General features: G+C 39.0%; 1 protein-coding gene across 1 annotated transcript in view; it reads right to left on the bottom strand.

Annotated features, from left to right (window-relative positions):
* BMPR1B (bone morphogenetic protein receptor type 1B) overlaps positions 1-21,995 on the bottom strand; it is a 231,844-nt gene that overhangs the window by 127,995 nt on the left and 81,854 nt on the right. The window contains exon 3 of the mRNA XM_039710721.1: positions 16,544-16,605. The gene's annotated coding sequence lies outside the window, so the exon portion shown is untranslated. The remainder of the gene's footprint in view (positions 1-16,543; positions 16,606-21,995) is intronic.

Here is a 21,995-nt window from a genome sequence, read left to right as displayed (position 1 = left end):
GAGAAACATAACATAAAGGAATAAGAATTACTCCATATAAATGGGGAAGGCAAACTAACTACCTAAGTGTTTCTCAGACAAATGCAATTGATTCCTTTCTTGCAGTCCTAATAGAATTAATTTTCTAGTAGAGCTGGTAATTGCAGTCTGGCATGCCTCAAGTATTGTGGAAGCTTTGATTTGATCACCATGACTTATGTCCTCATTTCCCCAGCTACACTTAATTCATGCACCTTCCTTTTCTTCACACAATGAATGTAGTAATGTAAACATCATTGCAATATATTCTAATGTATCAGAGTCCCCTGATTTAAGATTTAGTGCTACTGTGACAGATGTTATCCTTGGTTATGTTATTCAGAAAGAAATCCCACACTGACTCTGCTGTTGATGACAGCTATAGAACCACACAGAGTTTACACTAATCTAACAGCAACTTCTTCTATAACCCTGTCATAAATCATGTCAACAGCACCAAGACTTCATGGCAAGTTTTGATCCTTCCATGCTGTCAAGCTTCCTTCTTCTGAACAGCCAGGATTCCAAATGCAGAAGGAACACAGAGCACACTGGGATCACCCTTGACAGGAAATCTGAATGAGGTCCAAGATGTGAAGTCTCACCCAAAACCACTCAACCCATTCTACAGTTAGTCACTGATCCACTTACAGAGATCACATGGAAATTGGAGATTAAGTACCACCACCATTTTGAAATAGGTTTCAAATCAGCTTTATATTACACTGCTGCTCTTCATTTTACATTCTCAGACCCTCCCATGAGAAGAATGACTTCTAATGAAAAGATGTGTCATTTATATGAACACAAAGTAATTCAAAATGCTACACAACATGAGGAAGGAACTGATGAAACATTCCAAAAGCTATATTGGCAACAACAAAAACAATTTTAGTGCTATCTCAACTACTCTTAAGTATTCACATCATCTAGGAATGCACAGTGTGTTAATTAATGAAAGGCTGCTCTTATTTTTTTTAAACTAAGTTTCCATAGTGTCATCATTGTGGTTCAAGTCTGAAAATGGTAATACATTTCTTCATCATGGAAAAGGATAATTATAGTATTTTCAGATCAGCCCAGTAAATTGTTTGGTAACTTCTGATGAGAAATAAGACAGCAATCTTTAAGACAAAACTCCAAATTGTATTTATTATTTTATATAGCCACACAGCAGTTGAGGTTTTAAGGCTCCTTGGAGAGTTTAATACAGCCATTCTGCAGGGAAACTCCAAATTGTATTTACTATTTCATATAGCCACACAGCAGTTGAGGTTTTAAGGCTCCTGGGAGAGCCATGCTGCAGGACCACCTGGAACAGGTTTCTGAGGGCTTTGGTTGGATCTTGAGCATTTACAGGGATGAAGGCTCCTCACTCTCTCTAGGCAACTTTTGCCAGAGTTTGAGCACTCTCACAGTAAAAAGTTCCCCTTCTGCCTCATGCTGAAACAGAATTTCCTGTATTTCAGCTTGAGCCCGTTGTCTCTCCTCCATCACTGCACACCACTGAAAAGAGCCTGACTACATCCTCCTTGCTCCCTCCTTGCAGATATTTGTACACATCTGTGAGGTCCCCCTGACCCTCCTCTTCTCCAAGCTGAACAGTCCCAGCTCGCAATCCTTCCCATAGGACACCCTTGCCCCCTCCTTGCAGATATTTGTACACATCTGTGAGGTCCCCTTGAGCCTCCTCTTCTCCAAGTTGAACACTCCCAGCTCGCAATCCTTCCCATAGGACAGATGCTCCAGTCCCCTAAACCTTCATGGTGCCTCCCCTGGACTGGTTCCACTGTGTCCATATGTTTCACATGTGAGGGAGCCCAACACTGGCCCAAGAGCTCCAGATGTGGCTTGGCTCAGCAGTGCTGAACCAAAGTGCATGATCCCCTCCTGAGCCTGCTGGCAGCACAGTGCCCAGAGCAGCACAGGAAGCTGATGGCTCTCCTGGCCACCAGGGCTCATTGATGGCTCACCTTTGTGTTGCTTCTTCAACCTTTTCTATTCTCTGAGTTACTGTTCTGTGAATGTTGCTTATTCTTCAGTGCTGATTATATGAGTTTTACTGATTTGACAGTTACCTCATAACAGTGAAAATTCCTCTCATTAGTCAAACATTAACAGAATCATTCAGTTTGGCAATCCAAAGAATCTTTTAATCTTAAGGTTTGTGGTTTGTTTAAAAAAAAAACAAAAAAAAAAAAAACAAAACCCAAAACTATGGAAAAGGGTAGCTGGATTGACAATAAAAGAATCATCCAAAATATGCTATACAGAGATATTGAAAAGGATGGATTTGAAAAACAGGGAGAAAGAAGAAACATCTTAAGAAATGAATGGGAAAATTTTCACTGTATAGCACAATTTTTTGGTTGACCACGAATCATAATTTATTCAGTCAGGTATGAATATTTCCAGAATTATTCACAGTCTCGGCTCATTCTCCATCACTCTTCCCCAGCATGTTTTTTGCAAAGGGACAAAATGTAATGAAAACAAATCCATGTGTTTTGTTAAACTATTAAAAATCAGACTTCAAAGTTTGAGAAGTCATTGCCTATTTCCTTTAAAAAAACAAATTTTTGTTTACAATTTCCCTGCATTATACCTATACCACTCCCAGACCTTTACCAACTGGTTACTAACTGAAAAGAATACCAAAAAAAGAGGAAAAGCTATTCTGAGTCCCATTTCACATAGCTGCAAACTGATTTTATGGCTATATAGCAAGGGTGAGCATGTGGCAGGAAAGCCAGTTATGGCCCATGGGGTTAAGAAATAAAGTCATCACACATCTCTCCCTGTAGTTATATAACTGATTAAAAGCTGATTAACACAAGCAAATTTTGTCCAACTATCTAGGAAGCCAGCAGCATAGGAAAGTATGCTTGTGCAGTTTTCCTGCAGCTTAAAAAGCCACAACTAGTAAATGGAAAGAGAATTCAGAACATTGAAATAGCAGTTATACACATATATATCCTTACAAATACATATACACACATGCAAAAAATTCAAGGGGCACACTACTTTGACCCTCTGTATCTTTGCACATGATTTCTAGTTTGACTGCAGAAATATAGTGTCTGTGCTTCCAGGTATCACAGGAATTAGGCTGAATTGGTGAATAGCAATTGGACATTACTAATGGATGGAATTACAGATGTTCATAGTGGTCACAAAATCCTGGTGGGAAAGCAGTCTCAGAGGAATATTGTATTCATAGCTCTCATAGCATTTGAGAAATGTTCGAGCTGTAGGAGTCAGAAGAAATTGGGCACTCCAAAGTGAGGGCCCGTAAAAACAATTTATGGCATCATCTGATGTTGTACCATACATCAGCTCCACAGAACCTCTGACAAAAACCTGGGTGTCCCATCTCTCCTGCAGCAACCACACACGGCTCAGCCAGATGTGCAGTTTGCAACTTCGGTCCAAGAGGACAAGGCGGTGTCAGCACAAAAACATCCAGCTAGAAGGAAGAGAGGTGGCATTTTTCAACAGAAAAAAAGCTAGAGAAATAAAAATAAAATATTTCAAGGGAAATATTTTCCCTTTTTACTCTTTATTCTAAGAATGAACACTTTGCTTAGTAGTCATGAGAGTCTTAAAAGCATTAAGACAGTTAGCCAAGCCTGACACTCAGCTGGTATTTTACCTACTGCAAAACACAACAGAGAATGAAAAATCCAGCATCTGGCTGGCTTTTTAACTTCTGGTTGACCATGATAAATTGCTACTTTATTTTCTGACTATAAACTTTCATCATTAAACTAAAAATAGCTCAAAGATTAGCTACACATAAGCAAAATTCTGACTGAAAACATACTGGTAATGATCTATAGTGTAATTATTTTGTCTGGAAATGTTTTGGTTTTATTTTTTCTTAAGGAATAAATGCAGTATGCAAGGACTCATGTGTTTTTAAAATAAGATAGCATTTCTTAAACTTAGAGTTTTCTGCAACCAGAAGCTGAGACAGAGGAAAATAATTTTAGTCATAATATCTTGTGATAGAAAGGTGTTTGGGGTTATTGTGTCCCATTCCAATGAAGGAAAGATATGGAGCCCAAAGGAAAAATGTCAGATACTTAACACAACTGGAGCCAGAAGGTTCCAAATCTCGAGAAAAATGTCACTGATTAGATAACACATGCCTAACTGGACAAAAACACTTCTATCTCCTCTAAAATAAAAATTTTTAAAAAATTTAAAAAAAGAAAGAAAAAAAAAAGAAAGAGATGAGAGAAGAACAGAGAGGAGGCAGATCCTGGATTATCACCAGAAAAGTAAGAGAAAGATTTAGTCACCCTGATGCAAGAGAAGCAAACTGCCCAGAAGAAGAGGCTGTAAGGTTCTTCAGAGGCAGCTGAAGAATTCTAAATGAATGGATTTACTAAGAGAAAAAGGTAACACCAATCAACTTTGCCAGAATTAACATGGGAAAAGAGAGATTTAAAGCATTTAATTCCCAGCCAAGACAAGAGAAACACACATAAACAAAGGGTCAGTTTTTCAAACCACAAGGTGTGTATGGCTGTGGGAACAAGTGAGGTTCCTGTGTCTATAGTACAAAGTGATGTGAGGATACATTATGAAGAATAGTCAAGAAAGAGAGGAATTTTTTTTTAAGTTTTCTGGAGAAAAAAAAAATCACTGAAGAGTTTGCAAAAGGCAAACATTAAAAAAATAGGATTACTGTCTATGTGCAAGAATTCACATTTTACAGCAACTAAAGGTAAGTCCTATCTACTAACTTACATGAAGGAGAAAAAGAAAGGAATTTTGCTAAAGTAAAGAAATTAAGCTAACTGCTAAAACCTAGAAATGAAACATTTATCAAGAGGATACAGACAAGGGCAAGACATAACTGTTGCAAGACTCTTTTTGGAAAAAGTTAAAATAATATAAGCTATATTTGCGTTTTGTTTATCAAATAGAACAAACCCAGTGGATTTTATTTCAATCTTCATTACCTTCAAAGTAGTTCCATGAAAATTCATGGATTCAAGCAGATTCCATGCCAATCTAACTTGTCCCTTAATTTCTGATGCTGCTATTTTATCATCACAAAGCTATTCAAATTCAACAGATTGGCTTCCAAGCTAGTTAAATCACAAAAATATTCAATACTGCTTATTATTATTAGCCTAGATTTGGCAAAAGTCAACAAGACTACACTACAAGTTACATATACTAGAATTTATATCTTTGAATTTCTACCACGTGTGCCTCCAGTTACATCAGGGAGGCACCAGTTCCAGCGTTCAGAGTCCCCTGTATGTGATACACTGCAGTGTAATTTACAGCAGACCTTGCACATTAAGCTTTCATGGTGGTAGCTGAGTGTTTCATTACTTTTTAAAGAGAGATTTGGATGACACTGATTTGTCCCACATACACAGACCTTACACATAACTGCCTGTGTTAGTGTCTCTCTGCTGATTCAGATCATGTTTTCTGTTTCTCTCCTTGACTTTTCTTGGCCAAAGGTGCCATTCATTTGCTTATATCAGACTTTCACCTTATATTTTGGCATGTCACCGTATATATCAGTATTTCAGCTCCTAAGCAATACTTCATACTATAATTACATTGGTTTGTTTCTCCACCCTTGTGCACCAGCACATTGTGCTTTAATCAAGGACTGAAAACCACCTATCCACCCACTCAGCTAGCCAAATGCCAAAGTGTCTCCAGATTTCTTAGCTTTCTTTTGGCTGCAAAATGATCTTCCAAACACGAACGGGCAGTAAGCATCATAGCTGGCTTCTCATGTTTGCAAGCAAGTAAACAATTCTTTGGATACCTCTTCAGCTGCATAGATGTGTGCCAAGCTGAAGCAGCTCATGGCTGTTCATAAGAACCATGCAAGATGCATTAAGAGCATCAAGAAACAGCTGCCTGCAAGGATGAAGCAGAAACGAACACACTGCTGAATTCAAAGCAGAAGGATGTCTTCCTCCTCTTTGCTGTGGAACACTAGCGTTTAGGCTCTTTTCAGGCAAATTTGTCACATCCTACCAGAATGCTGATATCAAGGATAATCCCATCCTGGCACTCATTGCAGTCCTGTGGCAGCAGAGCCAGAAAAATCCCAGTGCTTCCTGGTGGGAAGGGAGAAATGCAGCACACAAAACTTGGGAAGAACTTGAAAAAATCAGTCAGTTGGAGGGACAGATGTGAAATGTGTTGAGGCTAAAGGCTTTGAAGTTACTCAGTGATCAGCAAGAAGAAATGGACCGTCTCACACCAACTGAGACCAAACAAGGCACATGCCTTTATTCTGGAGGCAGAAGAGTATGGGACACAACACATGGCATGAAGGCAGCATCTGACAAAACACACTTCTCCCTCACACCTTTCTTTCCTCCCTCATTTCTGGTCCATATGTAGATTTAACACAGAGGCATGTCTTTTTTTCATGCTCAAATCCAAGCCCTCATCAGTCACTGCCTCTGAACACAACAGGAAGAATGCCAGCCCAACTATTTTTCACTCTAGCGCTTAGGCACAGGCTACATTTTTGAAGCCCTGGCTTCAACCTCACTCTCTGGTCCAGTTCTTTGAGACGACACGACGGCTCACTCACACCTCATTCTGCAGTGTGCAGAGAGAACTATTTGTTCTCTTGCTGCAGGGGTGTAAAAGCCAAACTGTCTTGGGACTCCAGGGCAGCCGGAGGCTCAGCCTGCAGCTACAGCCTTCAGCAACAGCTGGCACTGGTACAGCACAATAAAAGCAGCGAAGAGGCCTAAGACAATTAAACAAATTGATGGTCTTGCTACTGAACTTTGGTGCTTTAATAATACTTATTGCTTGAGAAGAGAGAAATCTTTCCAAGATGGGTAAAGGCACTACAGGGTTCAGTGTAGAGACAAGAGACGGCTCTGCACATGTTACTGCCCACCACACTGAGGAGAAGCTGAGCAAAACACAACTAAGAGAGTGTCAGCTAAAAATCAGCCCAAGTAAACAGGTTTTATATGAGGCATCTTGGGACTGGAGGAGTGGAAAGGCAACAGCTCCACTGTTTTCACAGTGTCCCTGTGGAAGGACTTGGGAGTACCTTGAGCCTGATAATCTCCATGCCCAAGGGCACCCACACAGCCTCCTGGCATTGCAACCCAATTCCCCTCAGCACATGTAGGACCCTCAGTAAGTCTGAAAGCTGCATTTGTCCTTGTATATTGTACAAGAAAGCTGAGTACTGCTTACAGATTCCCTGCTCTCTCCCCACAGCAGAGGGGTTTTCTTTGACCACTATTCGTTAGTCCATGAATAGTACCATTCGATTCATAGTACTGAATCTAGTCCCCAGAATTATTCAATAAGCTTTTTTCTTCAATCTGTGCTAATAAAACTATACAACACTATAAACATTTTCCACAGTGGACTCCAAGATGTTTGGTGCTCTAGCTGGAAACACTGCTCCTTTTGTTTTTACATTACAGCAGATCCTTTTAGACACACTTCCCGTCAAGCCACTGAATATTTTTGTCTTCTATTTTCTGCAAGGAGAGCCCTAGAGCCCTTTTGAAATCTAAGCAAGAGACTTATGACCAGCTATTGGGTGACTATTATCACTACAAATCTAAGCACATTACAAAATCAGACTCATCAGAAAAGCAGAGCAATGGCCAGGGAACAATTTTCCCTTCTGGAACTGTTCCAATACACAGGCAGATCACACCAGGAAGATCAGCATTAACAGGAGTTACAGGACACACATCTCTCAAGTGGGGACAAAGAAACAGACTCCATAGAGAGCAAAATTTCCTTTCTATCAAACATTTAAGCTAAAGCTAAGGAAAGAAATAAACCAACTGCTCTGATAAGCTTTGTCAGTGTCTATTCATCTTACTAATTTAACATATTCTCCCTTTTTTGCCCCATGTCTGACAAGTGCAGGGCAGGTAAAGCAGGAGTAGAAGTATGACATGAAATCCAGCAAAGCACCATGCCCGTGCTGCTGCAGGCTGACAGAAATGCCCATGTTTCAGTTAGGCAAACTTTACAGGGAGAGGCAATATCTTTTATTAGACCAACTGATACAGCTGGAAAAAACAGACAAGCTTCTGGGCATAGAAAGCCTTTCCTGAAGGAGGATTTGTTTGTCTGAAGCATCTGTTTTTTCCAACTATATTGGTTCATCTAATAAAAGATATTACCTCTCTGTGCAAACCCTGCCCCCCTCACCAGCCTTTGAATATTGTGGCTGTAGCAGCAATACTATTACAATTACTTTAGTACTGATGGTTTGCAGTACAGACTTCTGCATTTGGTCTAACAGGCACCAACTCATTTCACAGAGAAAAGGCTACCATTTTTAAAGGCAATAGCTTATTATAGATTATACTCACTGCCAACATGGGCCAGTGTAAAGCTGATGGTGATGAAGGCTAAAAATATCCCCATCCACAAAATCATTCCAAGTCCTATTACCAATCGTTTTGGGAAGTGACACTTTCACATGTGAACTACACCCTAAAGGGTTTGTCATGAGGATGCACATTTACATAGCAGAGAGAAAAACACAGAAACCAGTAAAGCCTTTCAAGCACTGTGGGCCTCAAGGAAGGTCTTTGTGCCTTACACACTGTGATGTTGTGAGTCCTTCTGGTGGAAGGGATGAGGCATGGGCAGGCACTGCTGCTAGGAGACACACAGATACCTGAAAGATCATCTTCAGCTTATTAAGACACACTTTTTGTTCCATAGTCTGCCACTGAGTTTAGCACAAATCTAACTGAAAAGCATTCGTACTGCAAATGAGAAAAATCGGTTCTCACCCTCAATTTAAAATACACTGTTATTTATTAGAAAATTGGCCATATTTAGCTACTCTTCACTACTTTCTGCTCTCCCAGGTGAGCAGATTCACTGTAAGAAGGGTGTCAATAAGAAAGGCACAGTTAAATAATTTTTCAGTGAATTACATTTGGTGGACGTACGCTATTACTAAGACATAGTCTGAGTTTTATTTCAGAGATTTACGAAGCAAAATGCAAAACATTTTCCATTACATGTCTGAAGAATGGTAGACATTTTTATTACAGATTTGTTTCCATTCAAATTACAAATGAATGATCCATATTACTGCTTGACTCAGTGAAGTATAGATTAACCTGGAGTTAATAGATTAATTTCAGTGGAATTTCTCCACAGTTTTGCTTCGTCACACAAGTTGGAATGGATGTGTAATTATTATAAAATTACTTGACATTTTATATATTGTAGTTCATATGTATCAATCAATGCAAAATTGTTTTTCACCACAAAGCGTTTCATCTATACAAGATGGTTGATGTTTTGCATTTTTAAAATAAAAATACCAGCTAAAAATAAATTCTTTTTGTAAGCAGAACTTTTATAAGCTGATTTGGCAAATATTTATTTCTGACATATATTTTAAACCTATTAATACATATTTATGCAAATATCAACTATTTTCTTGAACCTTCTTTTGGGTTGGGAATGAAGAAGTTTATTCACAGAAATTAAATAATAAAACAATCTACAGCCTGACTGCACACCCAAAATAGGCCAGACTGACCAGAAATGCAATAGCAGAGGACTATAATTTTGAATACAATATGGGGATTGAGAGAAGAGGAAGGAAGAAACTAATTTCTGCAGGATTCAAAAAAGATAAAAACCAGTAAGCTAAAATCTGTAGGACTAAGTCCCTACAACTTTCCCCATACTGGGGAATTTTAGGGTAACGAGTAAGACTTTTTCCTCAAAACAGAAGTGACATGATAAGAACTACAGTCTCAAAATACTTTACACATAACATGCTGTTTCTTCACTTGGCTTTATAATTGCCTGCAAACACAGATGAAGAAGGGCGTATAACTGATAATGGCCAAAAGGCATCAGTTGTTTTGTTCATGAGAATATTTCTCTACATGCCCTGCAGAACAGGCACCATTTGATGAACTCCACAGACAGGAGCAATGCAGCCATTTCTCATCTAAGTTCTCTTTGCAAGGTTAGTATTGATTTTCTTGGAGCACTTTTCAATCAGCTCACAGCCACACACCTGGTTCATAGACCATCCCCCTGCTTCATAAAGAAGAACAGTACTTAGTTGCCACTTTTTCACCCCCCACCCCCCCCAGCAGAAAATACACAGGTGACTTATTTGAAATAAGGCAATCCAAAAGACACAGGACAGAGATAACAGCATTAATGGATGATGAGCTGTCTCTTGGCCACATTACACTCTAAGACTTGTCTGATCTTTAAGTCAGACACACAGTCTTGTGTGTTTCTATTCAGAGCCACAAAAAGGATAGGTTTTCTTTACACCTGATTTTTTTTGTGTGTCAAACACAGATACTGAGGCATGAAACATACCAGAAGTCATGGTTGGTTTGCACAAGTTGTCTAAAAGAAGCTAAAACTCTCACCAAGGTATTTCAGACAGCATGGAATACAACAATCTAAAGGTCCACGTCCCTCTTTGACACCTTTCAGCTGTTTACAGTATTTACAGATGGAGCAAGATGGAAAATTACACAAAACAATGAGAATGATGAATTCCTAGCTCTACATAATACTCCAGACTCCATGTTAAGTGGCCTCTAAGCCATCCCTGAATGCCAAGATGTGCAGAGAAACAAGGAAGAAGTCTGAGTGACCTGACCTGGAAAGAACTTTAAAACCTTTATGCACAGTCTGCATAAGAATATTAGGAGGAAAAAATACAGTAAAATTCTTCATGCAAATTGCCATCTGGGCCAGGAAGCTGAGCACAATACTGTTTTCATCATCTTTAATGATGCACAGTTTAGTTCAGGAGGAGGGGGGAAGGAAATGGGACCAACCTTTGACCAGTATGACAGCAGCATAAGTAATCCCTTATTGCATTATGAAATGATTCATACATGGAGACCTGTTACATTACTGGCCTGTTAACAGTATCACAGCTCCTTACTTGGACTTTTTTTCATTTTGTTTTACATCAGACAAGCCTATTGCTGTCATTTGTAAAGAACAGAATAGCTGCTACAGTTTTAATATCAAACACAGGAAAAAATACACAGCAGCTGCTCATATTTTCTAGGAAGTCTGTTATAATAATGATGTCATGGAAAAAGGCTGGAATCTATTAAAATGGATCAGACAGGCAAGCCATTCAAAGCCTCCAAACAATATGCATATACAAGCTGCACTATGTACCTTACATTAAAATAAAAACATGCAAATAGTGGAGTTCCTTAAAAATATTATTGAGATCGGGCAATTAAGGTAATTTTATAGATTTACTTCAATAAATTCAGTTTACTACCTGAACTACCCAGTAAAGCAAAATACAAAAGCTACAACCAGCTGACTGTCAATTATGCTCACTTTCACCTATAAAAGCATTTAAATCTATTTTTAAATCACTGGCTCAAGCTACGTAAGAACAAAGAAGCTCTCCCAGCAAAAAAGCAGCAGTGAATAGTTTGGAAACTAATAATCCAACTTAGCTTGTGGTTTTCCAGACTCCACCAAGTCAACTCTGTATGACATCAAATTTTGAAGATTCTGGGTTAAACTGATGAGTTCACAAGTAAAGGGCATATATTACAGATAAAACATTATAAATCTGAGATGAAGTTAAAAAGACATTCTTAAATCTCTTCCTTTTCAAACCACCAAATATATTTTTTACCTGCTAATGAAAAAACACCACATACAAAACCCCAAAATCATTATATCTGGTCATCTAAAGAGATCTGTTTGATGACAGCCCTGGTCAGTTTGCATAAGTAAGCTCTACTGCACTCATTATAATCCATATTCACAACACTCAACATTATAACTACAGCTATCTATTTTAAAATAATAATTATAATAGTAATAATCAAAACTGACTATCAGGACTCCAATCCAAAATTCAATCTGCTAAACAGAATTAAAACCCCAGAAAATAATGACCCAAACTTCACAGATACTTTCGTGCTGAGGCCATTAAACACTTCTTCCTGCAAATGGGCATGCATGAACAAATTTGAGTTCACACAAGTCTGACTGCCAAATCTGATCCCCATTATCCTGCTCACATTTCCAACCCCAGTAAAAGGAGGAGGTTATGCTTGCACTAAAAGCAATAGGTTAGTCACACAAGTGTCTGTGTGCACTTCTCTAAAGACTCAAAAGATTTTAGCCAGGGCACAATAAAATGAGTCTGAATGCCTTATCTTAGGCACCTCACAGTGTTCATAAATTTTCACTTTAAGCTGTTATTGCATGTAATAAAATAGCGTTAACATTTCAGATGAACATTCAGGGCAGCTTATAAACTATTCAGTGATTAATGTCCTTGTCTCATGTTTTCAATTTTCATTGCTAGTGGAGGTCATATGTTATGATGTCAGCTTGAATCTAGATTTCCATTTTAAGCAAATTTAATTTAAATTATGATCCTCAGGCATATGGTAAAAGACACTTAAAAGTTTCATACTGAGTAAATTTATTCACTCTGCTAATAGGATAGATTTCACATTATGGTGCCACTTACCCATCAAACAAACACAGTTTGGGTGGATGGTCCCAGACAGTAAAGATGCCATAGGTCGAATGTGAAGGAGCAGAACTCATTTATTGGAAGATTTAACAGCACACTTGCCAACCTTGAGTGCAGGGGTTTGCAAGACTCGGCCAATAATAGGAAATTAATCAAATCCCCAGAGCATGATATAAATTGAATCTGCCAAAAGGATTCAGAAGGAGGAAGAACAGAAGTCTTAAAAGATATCTAAGCTGGAGGAAGGCTTGGGTCATATTTTCCTTAGGAGTTTGTGGGATGGAAATGCTTCTTGGGACCTCTCACTAGTAAGACACTCATTCCTTTATTCTGCCATGCTCATCAGACTGGAGAATTCCTCACCAAATTGCAAAGAGAAGTTTTATGAGACAGCTGAGATCAGAGGAGAGTAGGTGGCCAGTGAAAGGGCCGCTCTTCTCTCCTCTGTCCACCCCACCCTTGTCCTCCTTCTGTTTCCTTTGGACTATTGCTTCCTTTTTCATGGCCCTGTCTGTGACACCAGCTTACACAACTAAACCACTTGAGAGCTACCTTTGTCTTCTTTCTCTCTGGTCTCTGCTCCCCAAAAGAAATAGTTCTCAGGTGGTTGTGCTCCCTAAGACAACTCACTATGGGCCCAAGTAACAGTCAGATCAATCATTGGATTGGATTGATTTCAAACCCAGGGTGTAGAGCAACAATTTTCTGTATATTGCCATGTCCTTTTCTCATGTGCATTGGTTCCATGTGAAACATGAACAAAAAATTATTTCAGATGAAGTTATTAGGTTTGATGTAATGGCTTATTATTATTATTTCTTCTTTCCATAAAAGAAATATTCATAGAATAACAGTAAATAAGTGAAAGTCCTTCTCCAAATAAAACAAAGCTCAAATGGGTTTCTCAGGCATGTAATGCACGGAGCACCAGAATTATTATTGCTTTTTTCTATCATTTATTATTGATTTTTTTTCCCAGTAATAAATGGTAGTGCAGGTATGTTGTGTTGTGTTTCTATACGTTTTGGTTGTACTAAGTCACACATTGGTTTGTTCTGTTTCCCCATCTGTTCTAACAGTTCTGCCCTGTTTCTCTCCTCCCTCCCTTGCACTGTCAGTCACCTCTTCTCCTCCCCAGTTACCCTACAAACCAAACATATCCTTTCCCTGATCCCTCCCTGGTGCCCTGTCCATCACTCGGCGACCCATCCTCTCTCTCTAGAAGCTTCCAGCCCGGGTGTCGAGTGATTGGTTCAGAGGCCAGGGTCCCTCCCTAAAGTTATCCCCATGGGTATTTACCTAGGGTCACTCATCCCTTTCCTCACACCCCTGGTACTCCCATTGGACTGAAGACCGATCCCTCCCGTGTTTCCTCCCCTCCTTATAAACCTGTGTAAGCACCTCCCCGCGGTCTTCAGCCGCTGGTTCCCCCAGGGGTGTTGTCTCCCTTCTTGGATTCAATAAACCCAGATTCTCCCCAGCTGGAGTCCAGTCTTTCTTTCTGCTGATTGCTGCTGCGTGTCTCATCCAGAACAAGACGAGAGCCTTAGCTGCCCTCCTGCCCTGCGAGGTGTGGGAGGACGTCCCTCACTGCTAGCAGTGCTGGTACTAGCTGGGATGCCCCGAAGGGCTTTTGGACATTCACAGGTATACAAATTAAATATTTCTATTCAGCCTTTGAATTACAACAATTTCTTATATTGGTGAAGCAGTGGCAGAAACAACGAGTACAACCCACTGGAATTATTTTAATCATGATATAAGGAAGGATATTCAGTATTTATGTAGTCACTAAAATTTCAAAGTTTGTTTTGACTTGGTTAAGTGCTTAAAAATTACTGCTAAAGAGTGGCCAATCTTCTGTAGCATTTTACAGCCAGATGCCTATAATGCAGCATATGCCAGCTCAAATGTTTTGTATTACACAAGTATAATTCTAAAAACAAGGACTAGTACATGAATTACATGGAGAAAGCATGGACCTACTCATGGGGCTTTTCTGTGTTTAATTTACTAAAGCAATTTCTTTCCCCAAAAATGATTGAACTGACTAGGAACTTCATATAATCTGCCCAAGGTATTGCCTTCCTCCAGGGAGGGATTTTAAGCACAGAGTAATCCAAAACCCTTCAAAAGGTCTTGAATGTGAAGCCATAAAGCCATTTACATTTATGCACATGTACAACCAAAAGCCACGTATACATCCACACAATTGCATTGGTTCTGTCATTATCTTTGTACTCATTTCAGATTCAAACAGATAAACAACTAACTAGGATACTGTAGAAGCAGGAATAGCATTTGCTATCATGTAGTTAAATATGGTAAATAGATTACTAACCTTAAAATATTTCAAAAAACAGTATTTTAAAAAAAGCTCTTTGTTAAAAGAAATATTGCAAAACTCAGCTGAAAACATGTTTGAAAAGCTAATAATAAAAATATTCATTTTCTGCAAGAATGGGAACAAAGATTTCGGACAGAACACAGAAAATCAACACAAAAAATCAATTTTAGCAGTCTGAAGAATCCTTATATACCATGTTCCTATATAAATAAAGATGAACATATAAAAGATTATACTTAGTTCATTTGTTTTGTATATAATATTTGGAATATAACATAGCTTTTTATTTTTTTAATACTTCATGCAACTTACTGGTATTTCAAGGTTAGCACATCCATTTTTATAAGAAAAGGCTACAACTTTACTTTAAACTTAACAAACATTCATTCTTTTTCCTTTCAAAATCTCGGTATAAGTAACAAAGCACCAGAGTCTTATAAATTTTCTAACACCAAATGCAAATTATGTCGTGAAATTGCTCTAGGAAAAGTTCCAAGAATGTAAACCCAAAGGAACTTCAACACAATTTCTCAGCTTCAGGCTCTTTATGATACTGAGGCAAGGCAACAGAATATGGTACAGGCAGGAAGCTCTGTGTATGGAAAAATGTTTAATTCTCCAATTTCAGCAACTTCTTCTATTGTGTTTATAAGCTCTAAGATGAAATAGATGTATACAAAAAGGAAGAAACTGAAAGGATAGCAAGGGCTCTGTAGGTTAAATAGCCCACAAAGTTTTCAGAGAGCTGGAAAAGTGACTTGACAGTTCATAACTGAAAGGATATCATAGGTTTTGTAAGCATCTATCACATTTCTGTGTTTCTCCGTCTTTTATTTGGGGTCGAGTGAACTGCTCACTTGCATTGTCTCAGTCTGCATTAGAAGTAAAAAACACACAACTCCTCTCCTTATGTGACAAGGTAAAACTGCTAACATTTTGTTTTTACATCAGCTCTGACTATAAGGCTTTACAACACCACCTCTAGCAAAGTGGGAGTTTTCCCATTATGAACTGAGTAATTATTTAATCTTTCAACAATCCTTCTGAAAAGACTCAAATCCTTGTTTCTTAAGCACTAGGCAGGAATTTTAGCAGATTATTTAAACAAAGAACTGATGACTTTTTGCTCTGCAGATCTACTTCTTGTTTACCCCAGGGGAGTCATCAGTCAAAGAATGACATCCTAACTTGCCAGGCATGCTGCTATTTAGCAATAACCCCAAGGGAACTAGGGACATTTCCTGCACATGAAGTTTAGGTCTCCCAATGGGTATCTGAAAATATGAGACAGACAATGACAAGCAGCCCACACCAGAGTCCTGCTGCCAACACCTGGTGTCTGTGTGCCCATTACCTCCAGCCACTTTCTCAACTGGCTCCCATTTTTCTGTCAGAAGACAATTCTTTACAAATCCCTTCTTGACAGACATCCTAGGTACTAAGCATTCAAAATACTAACATCATTCACACTTGACATCTGTCTTTCAGACATCTGTCTTTCTCAAATACCCTGTTTGTATCACTGTGAGCATCTCAGGTGATTTTTTTCAGCTTTTCAAAGTGTAGTTCATGAAGAGTGAGCACCTCTGTGTTTACTTTATGACGGTGCTTATGAACGACAATGGTCTTTATAAAGAAAGAAAATTATTTAACTCAGTTCTTACCTGTAGGTCTCTTAATTTTCAAGAAGTATTCTTATCTCACAGTTTAAGTAAGATGATATAATCTATAATAGAGTAGAAAGATATATCAATTACATATGATATTGCACATTTAGAATTTAGTCACACTTGAGCAAATTGACAGATAAATTTCTAACTATTTTCATGGTGTGGCACATATGAAGCAGCAATTGTACAACATTGCATATACTTACTAATAAAAACTACCTTTTTTTTTCCCTTTCCCAGTGCTCCTTCTCAGACAAGAAGATGTAAGAATTTTATCTACCTCCATGCATTACTCATAACACTCATGCTGTGGTTAGATTAAATAATTAAGGTCCTGCTGACACAGTATTTCTTGTCACTAAACACCCCAATCAATTGAATTAGGTGCTTTAGGAAAAGGTGCATGACTGGGCTGAGGTGCACTCAACTCCCATCAACTTCTAATGAGCTCTTCAGTAAAAACATGCAAAAGCCCCTAAAAGTATGGATCTGATTACATCCCAGTGAAGCCTAATTATAAATTAACACCCTGAACTGCAGCTAAACAAAATATCATGAGCCTGAGTTTCTACTGACCAAAAAAGGCTCCCTGTCCAAAAAGCAGCAGCCACACTGCAAAAACATTCCAGCCAAGACAGCCCACATTTGTGTGCACCATCTCCCACTGAGGGCAGAAACTATGGGCTCTAACCTTTCATCCAAGTTGCTGAAAATGCTATAGGCATCACAGTCAGTTACATCTAATGTTCTTTAATCTGCACTTAGTGCCAGACTTGTGCCAAGTTTTTCATTTATTGTTCACGAAGGGCTCTTTGCTGACTTGATTTTACAGAGAGACTGACCGAGTCAGACCAATAAGTTTTGTTGTAAGAAACAGTCTATGTGAACATCTGCAGAACTCAAATAAGCTTTTCTTTCCTGGTTTGGGGTTTTGTTTTATTGTTGTTTTGTTTTTCCTCTTCAACTAACCTACCTAGGGCCAGCATAAGCTGCCTCTGCTCTAGGAGAATTTTCTGGCATAATCATCACAAAAAATTAATGCCTAGCCTACCTAAACAGCACAGCTGTGAGCCAAAAGCCAGCAGAAGAGAACAGCAGCAACACTATTTCGCTCTATTTCACTGCTCAAATATCTGAAGGCCACAGTGTTGAGCCTTTGTTCTCTGTGCTGGTTCTCCAAGCTAGACAGGCAACCACAAGCCTCAAATTTCACTTCATTGATCCAGGGAAACTGAGGTGGTGTTCAGTTTCAGTTCTGCAACCTGCATGTTGACCTGCCTGTTTGTTGGCCTAAACAATGAGATTTCAGGAAATGAGGCGTTTGCACTTTGTCCAAGTCTTGTTTTCAGAGAGGGGGATCTCTGCCTCAGAGGCCTAGGTTGGTATGGAAGGAAAGCATAACATCTGGACCCAGGCTCTTGGACTGCATTCCTTCCCTGAGAGAGTTTCTGTTTCAAATTCAATATGACCAAAATAAACACAAACCCAGAAATGGGAGGTGGTCTCAACTAGCTCGAATTCTTTTAGCATAATGTTTTTGTTACCTCTGATAAAAGTGGAGGATATATTTAGAGAGAAGACTGAGCAATTACAATAGTTTGTTCAGTAATATTTTACAAACATCTATTCCCACATTTGGAAGACTTCATACAGACAATCAATACAAAACCAAATCCTAACCATTTGCAATAAAAATATATAGCTTATAGAAATTTTAAAACTTCACATAACACAAAATTAGTAAGATCCACAGTAATGGAGTACCAGCAGTTAAATGTAGAAATAACCTATATGATTTTAAAAAAATCTTCAATTTCTCTATAAAATAACTAAATTTTTTTCTGTGCAAACTTCCCACTAAACTAAATGACAAAGTTGCTCAAATGTGCAATGCAAGAATTCCAATTTGAGGCTCAAGCAAAGACCTTTGTTTCTTTCGTGCCATGAGAACAATTCAAAAAATATGCTTATAAACGACCTGTCTTAACCCCCACCCACCACTCAAAAAACCCCATACAATAGGAATAAATGGCACACAAGACATTTTCAAGAAACAATGTTCACTTCTCTCCTGAAAGTAAGAAACACTATCTCATTGTGCTCATGTATGGCAAATAGAAGCCTAGAGTTGCAGTTATTTGCTTGCAACCATAAAATAATTGTAATCTGGTGTCTTAACTCAATCTGTTGCAGAACTTCTGTATCAGCTTATCTTTCTTTTGAAGTCTGCATAACTTTAAAGTACTGCTGGACTGAAGCCTTGCCTTCCGCTTCCAAGTGACATTTTATTATTTATTCTGGCTAATTGATTTGTCCAATTCCTTGTCCACATTCAGAAGACACCTTCTGTTTGGAAAGAAAATCTAGTACTTAGGAACTTCAGGTAAAGGATACCCACCAGAGCCAAGCAAAGACTGTTTTTTTTTAACTGCCAACACACCTTTTTGTGTGGTTTTGTTTTAACAAAGACCTTGTCGGCTTTTCTCTTGATTTTGCTTTAATTTAGATAAAAATATTTATGCAATTCATGCTCATAACCCAGCAGCCACTTCTTGGCAATTTTAAGCTATTTTTATTCAGCAACACCTGAAAAAATGCCTATGTGGCACACAAGTTTATGCAAGTGCTCCACCGCAATAAACCAGGATCCTGAAAAGGGCAAAGAGGACAACATTTCATCACCTTAGTTTACTTACTGTCTATCACAAATGCAGAGGAGAACTCTCCACAATAAAAACCACTGTTGCCAGCTCAGTTCAGAAATTTTTCTTGCTCAGAGAGTACCTGAGGTACCCTGCAGTAATTTATTGCAGAGATCCAGCTGCATGTCCCACTAGCAATAGATGGACCGTGCAAAGTTTCCTTTCCCATTCTTAGGTACCAGATAGGCTTTTATTGTAAAATAATGTCTTGGCTTAATTTTACCTTGCACTTCACAGCACAAGAAAAAAAGACTAAAAAACAGAACAAATAGAAACCCAGCTGAGACAGTTCCTTCAAAACTAGCAACAAGAAATATTAAGTTTCACCTTCTTATCTAGAATATGTAAATGTTTCAGATTCTGATCTCAGGCTGACTTCCACCGACAAGAGCACTGTGGCTGCCTGGGGAGCTGCCGCTGTCCATCTGCTTTACACTGATACAAGGCTGCCATCAGATCTGGGTCATCTCACCTTGGAGTTTGCCACACACATAAATTAAGGGATCACACACAAACGTGGTTATGCTAACTGCAATAAAATTTACGGGCAAAAAATATTTTTAGCCATTTCCCTTCCACCCACTGGTTTGAAAACAGTGATTTATCTACATAAATGAAAGAGGAATTTCCTTATATTTGCTCTTTCCAGTATGTTTACCCACATGTCTACGGAAAATAGAAAAAAATATACCCAGAGTATATAAATATCTGAAAATTTTAATAGCTAATAAGGTATTAAAATGCAGAGAATACATTTTCTGCTATTCAAATATTACAAATATTTGCACCTAACACTATAGAATCATAGAACATTTTGAGTAAGAAGGGACCTTTTAAAGGTCATTTAGTACAACCTCCTTGCATCAAAAGCTTTATAGCAGTCACATGAATATGCACTGGCTAATAATCACTTTGGTGGGTTCATACATGTTACTATTTGTGAAATGCCTGTGCACATCCTCCCGGATGACAGAAGGATTTAAAAAAGCAGCCACCAGAAAATGCATGAATAGTGTGATGTGTCAAGCTGCTGCTTCCTAGTAGCCCCTGCACTACTCCCTCATGCTTGTAAACCACAAGTCACTGGTATACTGGGCACACTGGCAGGGAGCTGTGCTCTCTTCACTCAAATCAAGCAAGTCCCAGTGGAAAGAACAATTCAGTGTTCCAGCAACTCAACATGGAGCGCTGACTTTGAATAAACTTTAACGAGGTGTTCATGGCTGAGAAATAACAGCAGGGGATCCCTGAAAGTTTCAGACTAATTGGCAGATGCCTTTCTATGTCAGAAAAAAAATAAAAACGCAAAACCTGACCCTTGTTGTTCTGAATACACAACAAGTCACATTACAGAACTCCAAAGCTGCCCCTCAACCAAAACATGATATACTAAACATATATGCAATACAAAAAGCTTGGAAAAAAAAAGACAGAACTGCTGGACTCACTCTTGAATGGCACATTCCATCTTATGTTCACAACTCCAAGTCAAGGCAAACATCAGCTCATCCACATGTACACAACTCAGGCACATTTCCTGTGTACCCTGCCACTGTTTTCTCAGTCACAAGAAACACAAAATAAATAAAGTATTGCATGTGGAACCAATCCTTCTGTTCAGTTTACAGAATCGGTATTCTCTCTCATCTCTCTTTTTTAAAGTTAGATTTACAGCACTGAATGCGGCAAAAGACAGTAAATGATGAGTTGGTGGAAGCAAGAGACGCCTCCCATGTGGGTCCCTGTTTTAAAGGACATGAAACTGAGTGACTGAGGTCTAAACCATAGGTTTACTCTGTGAAGTTCTTAACTAGACAACAGTCAACCAGCTGGATCAGCAGCGTGCCTCACTTTTCAGTGTCTTAGAGAAGGCTGGCTACAAGAAAACATTGTTTCTGTAAAATCGATGCATTTAGTAGCCACCAGACTAAGTGGAGGATGATTAGAACAGTCTTTATTAAATGTCAGCTGAGACAACGAATGCCACCACTCAAAGACCAGCATGAATGTAAGTGACACTTCTGCTGTCTCTGACAGATGTACTCGGCAAAAATTCTGCAGTTCTGTGCCACTCAGTGCCATCTGATTATATTAATAGTGGGAACTATCAGGGTTTTGGATCAAATAAGTCATGGGGATGAAAATGCAATAGCCCCTAACTCATAAGCAGAATTACCTAATTGGGAAGTCACTTCACTCGCTCTGAGCACAGCCATGGTGTAAGCTTCCTAGGAGTGAGAGGAGGCTTTCAGGCTCTTCTAGCTGTGTCCCTGTACCCCAGGTGACAAAGAACTGGCTTGGTTCCACGTGTATTTCCTGCATTAAAGCTGCACAGAGGAGCAAACCCAATGGGGAAACCAGGGGAAACAGAGCAGCAGGGAAAGCAACAGCTTAGTTGCTCCCTGCAAAAGAGAGGCAGATTTTCAGACAGAGCACTGGCCACAAAGCCAAGCTTCGTATTACAAGTGAGGAAACTGCTTCCTGGTGTTTGATCTGCCCACTTCAGTAAAAGAGCACTTGCTAAATGCGGCATCAAAGGCATTCTAATTGTCATCATTACTTCCACCTGTCCCCTGAAATACAACTCCAAATACCATCTATAACCTCAGCCTCAGAGTGGCAATGGTGTGTGCTTCTCATCTAATGCTACAACATGAGCAGTCTCGGTCACCTCTTGAGGATTATTCTGCATGAGACGCTGCTCTGACGTAGAAGTAAAATGTTGGCACCCCGTCCCCTAAGTA

Source organism: Passer montanus, unplaced genomic scaffold (genome assembly GCF_014805655.1).
Source record: "Passer montanus isolate IOZ18808 unplaced genomic scaffold, ASM1480565v1 scaffold23, whole genome shotgun sequence".
In the NCBI taxonomy this organism is placed as follows: domain Eukaryota; kingdom Metazoa; phylum Chordata; class Aves; order Passeriformes; family Passeridae; genus Passer; species Passer montanus.
Note: the sequence above shows the minus strand (reverse complement) of the source record. Positions and strands in the feature narration are given on the sequence as shown.